General features: G+C 44.1%; 1 protein-coding gene across 2 annotated transcripts in view; it reads right to left on the reverse strand.

Annotated features, from left to right (window-relative positions):
- ATG4D (autophagy related 4D cysteine peptidase) overlaps positions 1-14,542 on the reverse strand; it is a 276,305-nt gene that overhangs the window by 52,807 nt on the left and 208,956 nt on the right. The window lies entirely within an intron of this gene.

The following is a 14,542-nucleotide window of genomic DNA, read 5'->3' on the forward strand; positions in this document are numbered from 1 at the left end:
TCGATGTTCACCACAGTAGTTCCCGACTTCCCTGTGTTGTCCAATGGAGCGACCAGGGTCTGGCTCTTGAGATTTCTTTGAGAGGGTCGAGGCCGCATTCTCAAAGATCATCATCTTCCTTCTAAATTAATCCCATTTTCTTGGGGAATCCGACTTAGTCGGACATCTTACCAATTCGGTAGACGTATCGGAGGAAGGAGGAGGAGGAAGATCTACGTCTCCTTTTAACCTTCTTTGATGAAGATGAACGTCTCGATCTACTGCGTGATCGAGAGCTCTTAAAATGTGTACAGCGATCCGATTCTTTCGAATTGCTCGACTTTTTATATTTTTTTGACGGGGCCTTGGAAGGTTCCCGCCCCACCGCCAGTTTACCTTTTCTCTCACGAAAGGCCTTCTCCGTCATCGACGGACAGGTGCCACAGTCGCCGGTTCGATGGTCTCAAGACAAATGCAGTGAGGGTCTGTAATCGACATTTTCGATCTGCAGTCGTTACCTTTTTTGAACACCGTCTTGGGAGTAGAAGGGGTGGAAGAAAATTTCGAAGCGCGCTGTTCTTGAGAGCGAAGCAATCGGAAAAACAGAACTGAAACAAAAGGGCGCGGCACGAGCTACTGATACTGATGGGGACGTCGACACGGTATGGAGCTCGTTGAGGGACATAGATGCCACGATCTCGTGCACAGCGCCCTCTGCCGGGAAAAAATGTTTCCGAAGCAGCGAAGCTGGCGGATACGAACATCATAAGATGAGGAATACATGGGAGGACAATCCATTTGAATATCTTTTTCCATCGTCTATCTAGGGATCTAATGTGCATTCTAATCTCTTGTTACTGTCCATTGTTATTGTTATACCATTTGTTCTGTCTAGAGACAATGTTGATGCTCTGGACATGTTGGTGGGTGGGGCTATACCATTAATGGTTGCGTTAATGTTAATATCTAAACGATAAGAGTTGGTTAACTCATCTAACGAAGTCGATTAATAGTTTCAATGCGCTGCTATACCAGGGTAAGTAGATTATCGCCATTTAATATTCGAGTTTCTAAATAAGATTACTTTTGTAAGTTTCCCGATTGGTGGGATGAGAAACGAATGGAAAAGTGATCAGACTGTTTGATGGGAGTGTTCCACTTGTTATGTTGATATTCATGTGAAGGATCCAATCAAGTATTCAGCCTTTTAAATTAGTCGGTGTTGAATGGCTTCTTCAAACAAGGCCGAAAACATACACCACAGCCGTGATGCTGCAGTGTCCATTAAATCTTTAAAGCCTAGGTTGAGATCGCACATACTTCTAAATTGGCTTAATGGACGCAAGAGTGTCATTGGAACATCTAGGAAATTCGATGGAAAACCATTTTTTTTTTAAGCTGGGGGAGGAAATGATCAAAACATGTGGAAGAGTGGATTTTGTTAAGACCTCACAACCTTGGATGGATTGAATAGACATGGTTTAAACGGTCAGGTACGATTTGTATATAATGGCAACGCCTCCACATCCGCCGTCATCGATATTTGAATTGGCTAGAGAGAACCCATCTGAAATGGCTGTAGATCTAGCTGACTCCGAATGGTCTTGTACACCCAGGTTTCTGTAATGGCATATAGGTTGAGTAGATTCTCGTCAAGTCTGCATTTTCATCAGCATGGCGAGACAGGGATCCGACATTAAAAAGTGCACATTTCAATAAATAGTTCAGTTTGATAATGTTATTATTCTGAACTGTTGACTATGGGTTTCCAGTAATGTTTCTAGTCCCATCGCGGGTAGATTGTGTACAGCAGAAGACTTAAGGTTTGGGGGTGAGGTGGGGTCGAAATTGGTGCTAGGGACATTTTCTGGTGAGTCTGTTGTGGCTGGTTTAGGAGCCCTGCTTGTGTGTATTTTCCATTTGGGTCCTTCGGTTTTTCCCCTTGATCAGAGACTAAGGTATTTCTTAAGTGGTTACTGGGAGGTGTTTCAATTAAGGTGTACACAATCTTGAGAATGTTGCACACATTTAAAACTGCGGAAACACACGAAGTGTGACCATCAGCCCTACAAGCTTGACACATTATGCATCTTAGAAAAGTTAGGCACCGTCCAAGCACTTGCCAATTAGTTGAAGAGGAAATAAAGCAGTGTAACAGAGGACTTGATCTGTCCAGGGAAAAGTGCAGAGGACCGGGAAGCCACGCGGTGCAGAGTAGCGTGCCCCGGCCCATGCTCCAACAGAGATAAATAGTCCTTTTTATTTATTTATTTATTTATTTGCATTTATAAAGCGCACAGAACTGCCCTGGGGCATCGTGGCGCTGTTACAGCAGACTTAGTCATGAACACAAGCATAGGAATGTGTTTACAGATGTAAACCGAGTTACCGAGTACATTTCACATTGGTAATAAACATTGAGCTTAGAGGTTATGCTATGCTGTGGTTACAATGCAAGCATGAGAGTGCATGTGGAAGACTTTAGCGGAATAGGAGGGTTTTGAGGTTTTTACGGAAGGTATGGTATGATTTTTCATTCCTTAGTGAGGTAGGTAAGGAGTTCCAGTTTTTAGGTGCGAGGTGTTGGAAGCTGGTTCCTCCCGCCCTGGATCTTTGAAACGTGGGGACGTCAATCATGTTGGTGCGGTGAGCTCTGGTGGGTCTGATGGAGGCTTTCGGTGTGATTCTTTCTGCGAGATAGGGTGGGGCATCCAGGGATAGGCATCTATGTGTGATGGTCATGGCTTTGAAAAGTATGCGTTCCTTTACGGGTAGCCAGTGGGCATCTTTCCTTGCTTGCGAGATGTGTTCTCTTTTTGGAATGGACAGTGCTGCCCGGAGCGCATTGTTTTGCGTGATTTGGAGTTTTTTTAGGTTGTGGGCGGAGGTGCCTAGGAACAGGGCATTACAGTAGTCTAGTTTTGTACCTATAGTGGCTCTGGCGATGGACAGGCAGTTTTTGGCGGAGAGAAAAGGCTTGACAGCATTTATCATCTTGGTGGTAAGTGCCGAGGAAGAGGCTATGGCGTTGACCTGGCGAGACATAGATAGTGAGGCATCTAGGTGAACGCCTAAGGTTTTAACAGTCTTGGAGACTGAGATGGTGGAGTTGTCGATGTTGAAGGATTTGTATTGGGGGGGGAGTTTGTTGAGAATTTCATTGGTCCCTACTATGAGGATTTCGGTTTTGTCACCGTTTAGGCAGAGGCCGTTGGCCGCCATCCAGGTTTGGATGGCTGTGTAGATTTTGGTTAATGCTGTCGCATCTTCTTCGTAGGTCCCAGTTAGAGGGAGTAGTACCTGCGTATCGTCTGCGTAGTTGGTATACGCTATGTTACGACAGTCGAGGTCATTGAAGAGAGGAAGGGTGAATATATTGTAGAGAGTGGGGGCGGTGCAGGAGCCTTGTGGGACGCCGCAGTGGATGGTGGTAGGGGTTGCCGAGGCAGTGTCTGAGAAGACTTTCATGAGTCTGCCATTTAGGAATGAGGCCACCCATGCAATGGCTTCCGGGGAGAAGTGTGCTTCATTTTTTAGGTGCATGCCTAGGATATCGTGGTTGACAAGGTCAAAGGCGGCAGATAGATCCAGTAGGAGAAGGAGTGCCGGTTTGCCTTTATCCATAGTGTCAGCAAGCTGTATTTTCAGATCAAGTAGGGCTGACTCAGTTTGAGACTGCTTGTGAAATGGCTGGCTTTAAGGACTCAGAGGCAGCATCCCCATCAAGCAGAGGCTCTGTTCAAGGTGTCTTAGAAGCACTACTGCAACTGGATGAAACTGAAAAAGACTTCTGCATGTATGAAAAATAAACTGGTTGTGAAAATCCCCTGAGAAGTTAAGAGCATACAAAGCTAGTCTTAAGGCAGTTTTTGTACGACTGTTGGAGGTTACAAACAATAACTTAACGCCCCTGATGACAAAGGGACGCTAAACCTCTTAACGCAAAAAGTGGCCAGAGCAACAAGGCCCAACTCTCAGAAAGGAATAGTAGCTTGACATAATTAGCCCACCCACAACGCTAGAAAATAAAACTACTGCTCTACTGAAAAATATACCCTTTAATAAACACACATAGAACTATCAGTTCAAATAAGTTATTTTGGTATCGATACAGTATTAAAAAGATAGCATATTATGAAAACCATAATGTCTATTCAAGGACTCTCCGCACCCCAAAATCTATATGCAAGCCCTTTAACAGAGGTTAGCACCAAACATAACATTACAGAGGTGTGGGGACAACCAGGGCAACATAAAACCGAACAAGCAGGTAAGTAACCCATTGGCCTGCACAATAAGTACACTGACCAAAAAGTACACGATGACCTGTGTATATTTGTAGAAGGCCCTAGAATCGACGGTCAGCACCCAACCCATATAGCATGGTATGAGATTAAAAGCAGAAATACAGAATTTGCCCAACAGGAGAAATATAATAAAAGTCCTGAAGGCGTATATCATTACTCCCGAATCATTTGGACTTCCAGGGCATTATATAAGTACTAATGCACAGTCGCATATAATACAGAATTGCCACAGAGAAAATGAAACTGTGGTAAACTATAGCCAAAAGGCATATACGAATCAATAGAACATTTTAGCAAAAGGTATCTTCCATAAACATTTCAGTGAAATATATACATATCGTTGTCAGAAATGGTCATAGTGTTGAAAGTACATTTGTCATATGAGAAATGCAGGGTATGAAAAAAGGTAAGTACAAACAGGAAGCTTGGCCGCCAATATTTTGGTCTTGGGTAGAACAGAGCATTTTAACAGTGTACAATTCAGTTGTGCATGAACCAAAAGCAAGGACGAACGAGAATAGGTTCCGTGTGGATTACAGGGCTCTCATTGCAGTCGCACAGACGGATACATACCCTCAACCAAGAGATGATCTGGTAGATAAACAATACGATGCCCAATTCTTGAGCAACTTTCACCTCCTACTGGCGAATAAACTCAAGGTGTGCCAAAATGAAAGCAGTATTGGTCACTAGAGAAGGCTTGGATCAATTCAGGGCAGGACTTCCACGTTCTTAAAAATTCCAGGCATGCAGAGAGAGTTACTTAGTGTAACTTACTCTACCATAAGAGAAATTGACTTTTGTAAAATTGCACGTCATCAGATGCACGCTTCATATTTAGTACAATGCTGCCACCTGAAGGCCAGCCGTGCACAGTGATACCCATTTGCCATTTACTCCAAAGAAATGTCAAATAGACGTTTTATACATCCCCATACTAACAAGCAGGGCAGATTACCATTCACTCATTCTTCATAAAATCTCCTTGCCAATACGAGTGGACTAGTAGATTATGGGGGCATTGCAGTGTTCTGCCTTCTGGACTAAAGAATGCAACTGCCCCTTTACAGAGGCTGGGGAATTATGCCCTCGGTGGTCTTGAACACGCCTGTCATTAGCTCCATGACATAGCGGTCTTCAGCTACTCCCGTGAAGACCATACGAGCCACCTCAGTCAGATGTTTCAGGCCCACATAGGAGGTCCACCTGACTATCAAGACTTCCAAGTACCAGATAGGTCAGATTACAGTGGCCTACCTTGGTCAGGAGGTGGCGAAATTCAGCCTCTTCCCAGTGAAGTCCAGGCTGCCAGCACTGGCAAACCCAAACAACTCAGACTCCGGTCAAAGCCTTTGTGGGCCTTGCTGGCTTGTATAGGAACTTCAGGGCTTACTATATCTAGCACTGCAAAAGCCATCAGACATCAAATAAATCCCCCAAAAAGTGAACTGGACAGGTGAATGTCAGAGGAGGCCCTTAATCGCTTGAAAGAAACCTTGTGCACGCCACTTGTACTGAAGGCTCTCAATTACAGTCGTATTCATTTTACAGACTGATGCGTCTGACTATCTGGGCAGGGCATTCTCTTGGGGTGACGTTTGGGCCTCCGTTGTTAACCGCCAGAGTACCTTCGTCCTGTGAGAGAAGCTGAACTTCACCAAAGCTACCCAAAACAAGTTGGTCTGTTCTTTGGTTGGAACCAGGTCTTTCCTTTAGGAGGACTGCTCTGGAAAAACCTTGCCACACGGCTGTGGAAGCATCTTTTTAACAATGAGGCGATATAACACTCAGGGGCAGGCCGACGCAGCCAGTAATAGCCAACCACTCAAAGTTAAGAGCCTGAGAAAAGCAGCGAGCTGTTACTGCTGGTGGTCAGCGCCCCCTCAGGGTTATAGCGCCATTAGCATTCGTTTTTACGCGGGTTAGAAGGGTGTGCATATCTTAAAAGGAAAAGTTGAGGTGCGCACTGCACTGTTTTCAGTGCCAGCTTTCTGGTTTGCTGACCGTGACGTAATCAACAAGGAAACGGGCTGCACAATGCAACGTGCCTCAGCCCGAGAGGTAAGTTGGTCTCTTATTTGTAACATTTGTATGCACTACATGGGTGCTAAGGGGTGAGTTAGGGGTTCAGGGAAAGGAAGGGGCGTGGGCCAGCAGCACTCTGGCTGCTTGGCACAACACAAAGGCTTATACCAGAGAATTCAGCCCACGTTCCGCGTTTCCCCGATGGGCCAGCACCCTCTTCCGGAGAGCTAATGCTAACTATCAGTAAAATACTAACGCTAACCAGAACAATTCTGTTTTGGTCCATCCAGCTGATACATGCTCACATCCATGAGTTATGAGAAACTTCAAGGATTGAATACACACTGTTTAAAAATACAAAAGGTCAGTAACTAATAACCTCAGCCCCCTCCAACTATAGAAAAATGGATACTAACAAAACCAGTATCACACTCACGCCTCCAATTCGCACCACAAGATAAGGCATCCACCCTACTACTTCAAGATAGTCAACCGATTGCTTTAGCGTATGTTAGCGATGATCAAATAAAGAGCCATTACGGTTATACGCACACCTCCTGTGGACCCCAAAGCTTCTTAACATGAAATGAAGTTCGCAACGATTTCTAAAAGGTGGTGAAAGCATGGAGCGGCATTTAGATCCCAGTAGCGTCCCCACACTTCTGAGTGAGCTACTGGGGGCAGCCTGGCTGATCTCCGCTGTCTAATTTGACTTACTGGCGCCAACAGTGGTCTTTAATTATTAAATGCAGATTGCACCCTCAAAGGGACAACCAAAAGAGGGCGAGGAGTACAAGAATTCTAAACTGCTACTGAAGAATTGCCATTTTTTTGGAATGGCCTCTGCACACTTTCACTTGAACTGTTCATTTAAAACTTAAAGGGATGTTCCGGGACTTTTTTTTTTATTGTCCCTACGGTTCGGCCATGTGTTTTTAAGCATAAATCGGTAGATCGTAGAAAACTTTCCTATGGACCTTACCCGACTTTTCGTCCATTAACGCACTCGAAATCAGCCGCCATTTTGTGATAATCCTATCACTTGCCGCATCGCCCTGGCTGACCTGCTTCTGCGGCACTAAATCAACCGCCCATTTCCCAACGCCAAAGCACGTCTCGTGTCAACAATCGCTGCGCCTCAGATAATGAAGTGTCGCCATGGAAATGGCAGGACGCCTCTTTCCTCAATAAGTATAAACACACCGTTTCACAACACAGCAGCAGATTTTCGATTCCATTACTCTCTCTGTGTTATTTTGAGTATTCTGTGACTCGTTTCTGTGCTCTGGTCAGCTACCTTCGCCGCTTCTAGGCCTTGTGAACACCTGTACCATCTCTGTAAATTATTTTACTTTCTTTACCACACAATGGCTACAATAATGCAGTATATGTACGAGCCCGAGTACACCGAGGAGGAAATACTGGAAAGGCAAGCACGCGAAAACGATGGGGATTCGGACGGCAGTTGGGAGGACCAGTCAACGGATGAAGAGCCTGGACCATGTCGCATGGACGGCGTCTCCACCTGGTGCACATGCAATCGGTGCGAGCTAATGCCAACTGAGGAGGAGAACTGCTGCTGCCGTGAAAATTCCGAGTGCTTGGCCTACATTTCGGAAGGCGAGCCAAGTCCGCAATGCATCACCGAGCTGCCAGAGTTCAGGGAAGCCTGCCTCTCACGGACCGTGTTGAGGATGATGATGGTGCTTATGCATGAACTTCGCGGCATTGTTCGTCCGCGTAATCCAAGTAAGTATACTCTGGTTGTGATGTCAGTGATGCCACTTGGTTCCATATTGTGCATTTTCTAGATAGAATTTTTTTCAAAGCAGAATGACATTATTTTACCTGAATCGACATTGATAAGAATGTTTTGTCATTTTAATACAGTTTGCATCTTTCTTTTTCACAGGTGGTACAGGCTGGTGGCCTATCGTTGCTTCACTTGGTGGCTTCACGGGAGGCTCGGACACCGCGTTCGGAGAGTAATACCTGCCTGTGCGGTACTTGCCATTAGACAACATTTCCCCAGCGACAGTGGACAATACCGCGGATTTTCCCTGGATGTGCTGCAACCGGAACTTTACAATGTGTAATGTTTATTATTTATGTTCAATTGAAATTAAGATCTAAAATAAAACCCAACATATATTTTAACAATGGTTGTTACCACATCACTTTGTTCAAGCGTTGGCAATAAAAGGCTGTTGGATTTTATTGATACAAAACATGGTTATAGGTAAATAATCAATATGGTTGATCATAATAAATCATCCTTTTGGGCACCGGGTACAGAGATGACCCCCTCTGGCCCGTGCCGCCTAGCCACCACAGGCCAGCCTGCTGCTGACTAACTGCCTAGGCATCCAGGGTGAACTGCACCCATATATTCTCCAGGAAGGTTGAGGTATTTATAAACTCACCACCCTGCCTTCCATGTACTAGATCCTGCAGCCTGCCTCTTACATGCAGTTAGATGGCCTCTCCTTGGTGAGGCCCTGCGGCAAACGAGTCTTGTCTGCGCGACCACCACCCCAATCCACCCCCCCGCCCTATCAAAGGCAGTTCGCACCGGGGTACTTGCGCTGGCAAGTGGAGCTGTCAGGGAGCGATAAAGGCCAAGAGGTGCCAAAGACCATGTACACTTCAAAGTGGTCTATAGAGCATGGGTTGTTGTTCCCATGTCTACCTCCAGACCCCGTGTCTCCTGCCAAGCATCCCCCCTCACGCTGGACGCCCCCCTGCAAACCGCATAATGCCACGACATATTCACGTCATTCATTCACAAACACACCCCTGTTTCGAATTCTTTATAACCCACTTCATATATCTAATGAGAACTTCTTTGCGCTTTGCTAGTCAACCCGTGAAGGTGCTGGTTATCTGCTCTTCCTCTCTGTGAACCACTTCGAGCAAACTCGTCAGTTTGCAACCTGTGACAAGAAACTACTCTGATCCCTGCATCTAACTGTTTGTTCGTCAAGGTAAGGCCATGTACCATAATCATTTTGCGTCCATTTTTTTTAAATTATATCTATTTGCTAGTAGTCATCAAATTGCATCCATGTTTTCTTTTCGTTCAAGACAGTACATGCAAGGAACTAGTCACATGTTCTGAGTTTAGTCAAATTATTTTTCTATTTTTTTTAAAGTTATTCAAATACTTATCCGCATGTGAATAACGTGTATAGTTCCAACAACCAAAACGAACCTTGCATTGAACCTTTTATGTGTCATTTAATTTTTTAACACATTGGTATTCATAGAGAATTATTGATCTTTACTTTTCAGAACTTTCCACAATGCCTGCCTGTTCCATTGGCGGTTGCCCTTCGAAGACCCATAACAAATCTGAAGGTACTATAATGCATGTTTTCCCTAAGACAATAGATCAGATAAGAGAATGGGTCCGATATTGCGGATATCCACCGTCTGAGCTTGAAAGTAGAGTCCTAGAAGTCTTTGCGGACAAGAGGGGTGATCGATACCGCATCTGCAGCAGGCACTTTAGCTCAGACATGTACTCCACATCATTGCTAATAAAGAAGAACACACCGCGAGCGAAGCGAAAATTGCTCTCAACCGCTATTCCCACTCTATTCGTCCACATCCCTCCACTGGTGAGTCAAGTTTACGGATTTATCTCTCGGCCTTGCGGTAGTGTGTAGCATTAGCTAACAATAATTTCCCCATTTATGTATCCACTCAATATGAAGGCGGAAGATTCTCCATCTGTGTCGTTATTGCAGTCATCAGCCACTTCAAGCGCCTATCGGGTAATCTTACTTAGCTATTCTGCCACTGACTTGTTTTAGGCATGTAAATCAATAGTTTTAATTTATCGTGTGATTATTTTACCTAATGGTACACCCTTGTACTCGTCCTCTAGTCTTTGTTTTCAGTTATAATTATTGTTATCCAAAATAATGCAAGTACTGTCTTTCAGGGAGATGCTGAGGAGTCCAACACATTGACGACAACCGTTGATGTCACTCAGATGCTCGAGGTACGTTTCCGGACAGTTCCATCGATGGAGATCATCAGATCTTGCATTCTTGTAGCGTGATTGTTACACACAATGTTTCTTTCGTTTTTAGCCATTGATATGTCCTTCTGTCGTCGCCCTCCTATGTGTCTTCTTTTTTCAATATTGTGTTCATTACTATGTTTCAGGGAGTCGATGGAGCATTAGTCCAAGAAGAAGGGGGAGCATGCAGTTACGGGTCGGCACAACAGCTTGCAGAAGTGTGCACCGCAGTTACATCGTCCCTTGATGTTCTTATGCATTTCGAGGTATGGATACTGACAGTTCGATCAAGCGAAATCATATGACGTGATTACATCCGCTATACTTCCTTCTTTATTAACGCAAGTACTATGTTTCAGGGAGATGACGGAGCTTCTTCTACAAGAACATCACCCCTAGTAGTTGATGCAGATCTCTGGGTGGTGACACTTCCAACGATCGAGCAAATCGAATCATATTTAGATATCCATTATTTATTTTAGACAACTGATCATTTGTGCAGGTCTATTTAGATGAGCCGTTGACGCCTGCACAAAGTTTATGTTCTTTTTAACAAAATAGAAAACCATACTAATGCAATCACTGTGTTTCAGGGAGTTGCTGAAGCGTCATCTTCAATAATATCATCAATGGAAGTCTATGCGGAGCCCGAGGTATGGATCTTGACAGTTCCATCTAACTAGATCAACAATGCGTGAATAATTGTCATTTGAATGTTCTACACAAAGCGTTCATTCGTGTTTTGCTATTGAGATGTACGTGGGTATTGGTCCCCAAGTACATTTTGTGTTTTCAATATTATTATACATACTAATGAAAGTTCTATGTTTCAGGGAGTCGATGGAGCGTCAGTGCGTGATGGATGTGCTTATCATGAAAATATAGTCGTTGCAGCGCAAGAGGAAGTGGAGACATGCACACACGAGTCGGAGCAACAGCGTCCTGATGTTGAAGTTCGAGGCAAGAAAGTTTCAAAGAAAAGAAAGCAAAAGAAGGTTAGTGTCCTGGTCACTATATTATGTTGTTTTTCACTGTTAATAGTTCAATACTGTAAGTTGTGTTTAAACTGAACATCCCTTTTCCAATCTGTCCTCTAGTTGCGAGTGGGTGTACGAACTAGATCTACACAGACAGTGAAGCGAACGAGAGATGTTGCTTGTCAAACCTTTTGGCAGGGACTTGAGACTGGAGATGCATCGTGCCAATCGGAAGAATATGAAGTGATTGACAACGGAGCTATACCACCACCAGCCATTGATAGTGAATGTCCTCCTGGTAGTTCGGATGCAGTCGGAGATCAATTCACAGAATCCACACCCGCAAAAACTAAGACCGCGAGAAAGTTGAAGAAATTGTTTCATTCACCCATCGCCGGAGAAGGAACAGATGTTGCAATGGAAGAGAATGAAGTGGACGACAATGAAACACCATCAATATCACTGAACATAGCGGAAGACGATATCAGAGATTCTACCTTTCATGTGAGTGACATGTCCTCAACGTTACAGGCCGAACCAGCTGGGATGCAGAGTGACAGTATAAGGAAAGAGGCCAAATTCATTGTATTCGATAGTTGTTTGATTGATATTATTCGGATGAAATGTGGGCATTCGGTTGGTGGGGAAGTATGTGGGGAGCCATTGATTAATGTGACTCGTGCTATTCGAGGCACTAACCTTAAAATACATGCCACCTGTACAAAATATCATCCTTTCTCATGGTCTGCACAACCCATGCTGGGGCAACTGCCAGCAGGCAATCTACTTTGTGCAGCGGCTGCACTTTTTAGTGGTTCAAGTTTTAAAAAGTTATAGTCTTTCTTTCAGTTTGTGTGAATCCATTTCATTGCGAAAACTCAGTTCTACAAATACCAAACAGATTATCTATTTCCAGCCATTAGCGAAGCTTGGAGAATGGAAAAAATGTCTATTGATAGTACATTCGCGGGTAAACGGTTCAGGCTAGCCGGTGATGGACAGTGCGACAGCCCAGGATTTTCAGCCAAGTACTGCACCTACCACTTTCAGGACATGGAAAGTAAGAAAATTGTGAGTTCGGTGGTCGTGCAGGTGTCACAAAGTACATCCTCAGTGGCCATGGAGAAAGTTGGCTTTGTAGCATCATTGCAAGAACTACAATCGCGGGGAATGGTGATCGACCTGATAGCCACGGACAGACACGTTTCAATTGCCAAGACAATGAGGGAAGAGTACAAAAATATAAATCACCAATTTGACGTTTGGCATCTTGCAAAAACAATCAATAAAAAAATGTCGGCTGCAGGTTAAAAAAAAAAAGATATGCAAGGTATTTCACAGTGGTCCAAGTCAATCAGCAACCATCTTTGGTGGAGCTCAAAAACACGTTGAGGGTCGTTGGAAATTGTACTGGAAAAATGGCGGTCAGTAATGCTACACTGTAGCAACGTTCACCGCTGGACCACAAACCAACATTTCCACAATTGTGAACATGGCCATTTGTCCACAGAGGAGGCACGGAAGAAGAAGTGGTTGATTCCTTCATCACCCACTCACAAAGCCATTGAAAAGATTGTATTTGATAAAACTATAACAAGAGATTTGAGGGGACTCACGGAATTCTGCCACACAGGAGATTTGGAGGTGTTCCACAATATGTGCCTAAAGTACAGGCCAAAACGATTGCATTTTGGCCTGGAGGGCATGATAAATCGGACTCTTCTAGCGGTCTTGGCACATAACCATAATGTTGGCCGTCAACAAAGTAGGACGACCGGAACTTTAGGGACGCTTCGCTACAATAAGGCCTTCACTAAAAGAAGTAAACAATGGGTGATCAAACCAGTGTTTCAGGATATGCAATATGAGTTTATTGAGAGACTTATCGTTGATGTCCTAGATAGGCACATACATGGAGTTGTGAACGAACCTGTGCAGGGGACAACTGCATTGCCACCCAACATTGCCTCTGTTCCATGTCCACCTAAAGCAGAGCTCATTGAGAAATACACATCACGGTTTAAATGATTGTAATTTGATTGTCTGTTCTCTCGAGTCTCCTCATGTTGCAGGCCCATTGAATATGTGTATCTATGTAATGTGTAAATAAAAGTGATTGCTCAGTGTACATGCAATGTGTCTATCCAACCTTGTTCATTTGCGCATTAAATTAAACCAAACAGTAATATAAATCATTTTTCAAAAAATATAGAATGTCTCCGTATTTATGGTTCTCTGGGGCTGCAAATGCACGCAGACAAAATGCAAAGATGGAGTGTAAATTTCAAGTCCTGTGAGATGGCCTTACACTGAATGTAGCTAACTAGGAATGTGTGCTCGTTCAAAGTGAAGGTCAGCTGCTTTGATTTTTTGCTGGGTGCCGGAATGGCCCACGACTCAGTATAAGGTTCTATTGTTATTTGACCTTGACAGGCCGGGACCATCCCAAAAGACTTCTTTTTGGGGGTCTGGTGCAATAAAATAAACGATAATGAATATAATTTCAGAAACGAAAGCCATTTAATGTTCGTTCATTAGAAGAAATAACGTCGGCATAGAAGGAGTGGTATTTCGGGGCTGCCCTACGCACAGACACAATGGAAAATGCAAATATAATGTAAGTAACTCTTTAGATGAGTTTATACCGCAATTTAATTACTATGCAGTAGCTTTAAAGACGGGTTAAGTTGTACTTGTTCGTTCTATGTGGCATATTGTTTTGTACCGCGCACTATCTTGAGGAGAACCATCTCCTTTTACGGAAGCACCTCAAAACCTTCCTCTTTGCTTCTGCTTTCTCTCTCCCTCTCCCCTGCTACAACTTGTCCACTGTCTGCGACCTTGGTCCTGGGCCCTTCCACTCTCCACCTGCACTGCCTCCCTGTCAACTCCTGCACTGGGGGACTGTCTCAGTATCCTACAGCCCCCCTTGACTTATAATACCCAGTTGCACTGTCCTAGCTATGAAATAATTTCCCGACCTAATATATAAAATGAATAATTTTAATAAAGATCTGATGGTGAGACTAATTTCATTTTTTATGTTTTTAAAACAGGTACATCCTTCATTATTGTATGTGTCACGAGTACCAGACACCGGCGGATGGCTTCTACAACCGCCAGTTGCTTCTCCGCGTGAACAACGTTACCACCCTGACCATTTTATGGGACGATCGCCAAGTACAAGTATGCCCTTACGCGGTACTAACGGCTAGATGCAACATACA

The sequence above is a fragment of the Ambystoma mexicanum genome, chromosome 3q (genome assembly GCF_040938575.1).
Source record: "Ambystoma mexicanum isolate Mex_15411 chromosome 3q, UKY_AmexF1_1, whole genome shotgun sequence".
In the NCBI taxonomy this organism is placed as follows: Eukaryota; Metazoa; Chordata; class Amphibia; order Caudata; family Ambystomatidae; genus Ambystoma; species Ambystoma mexicanum.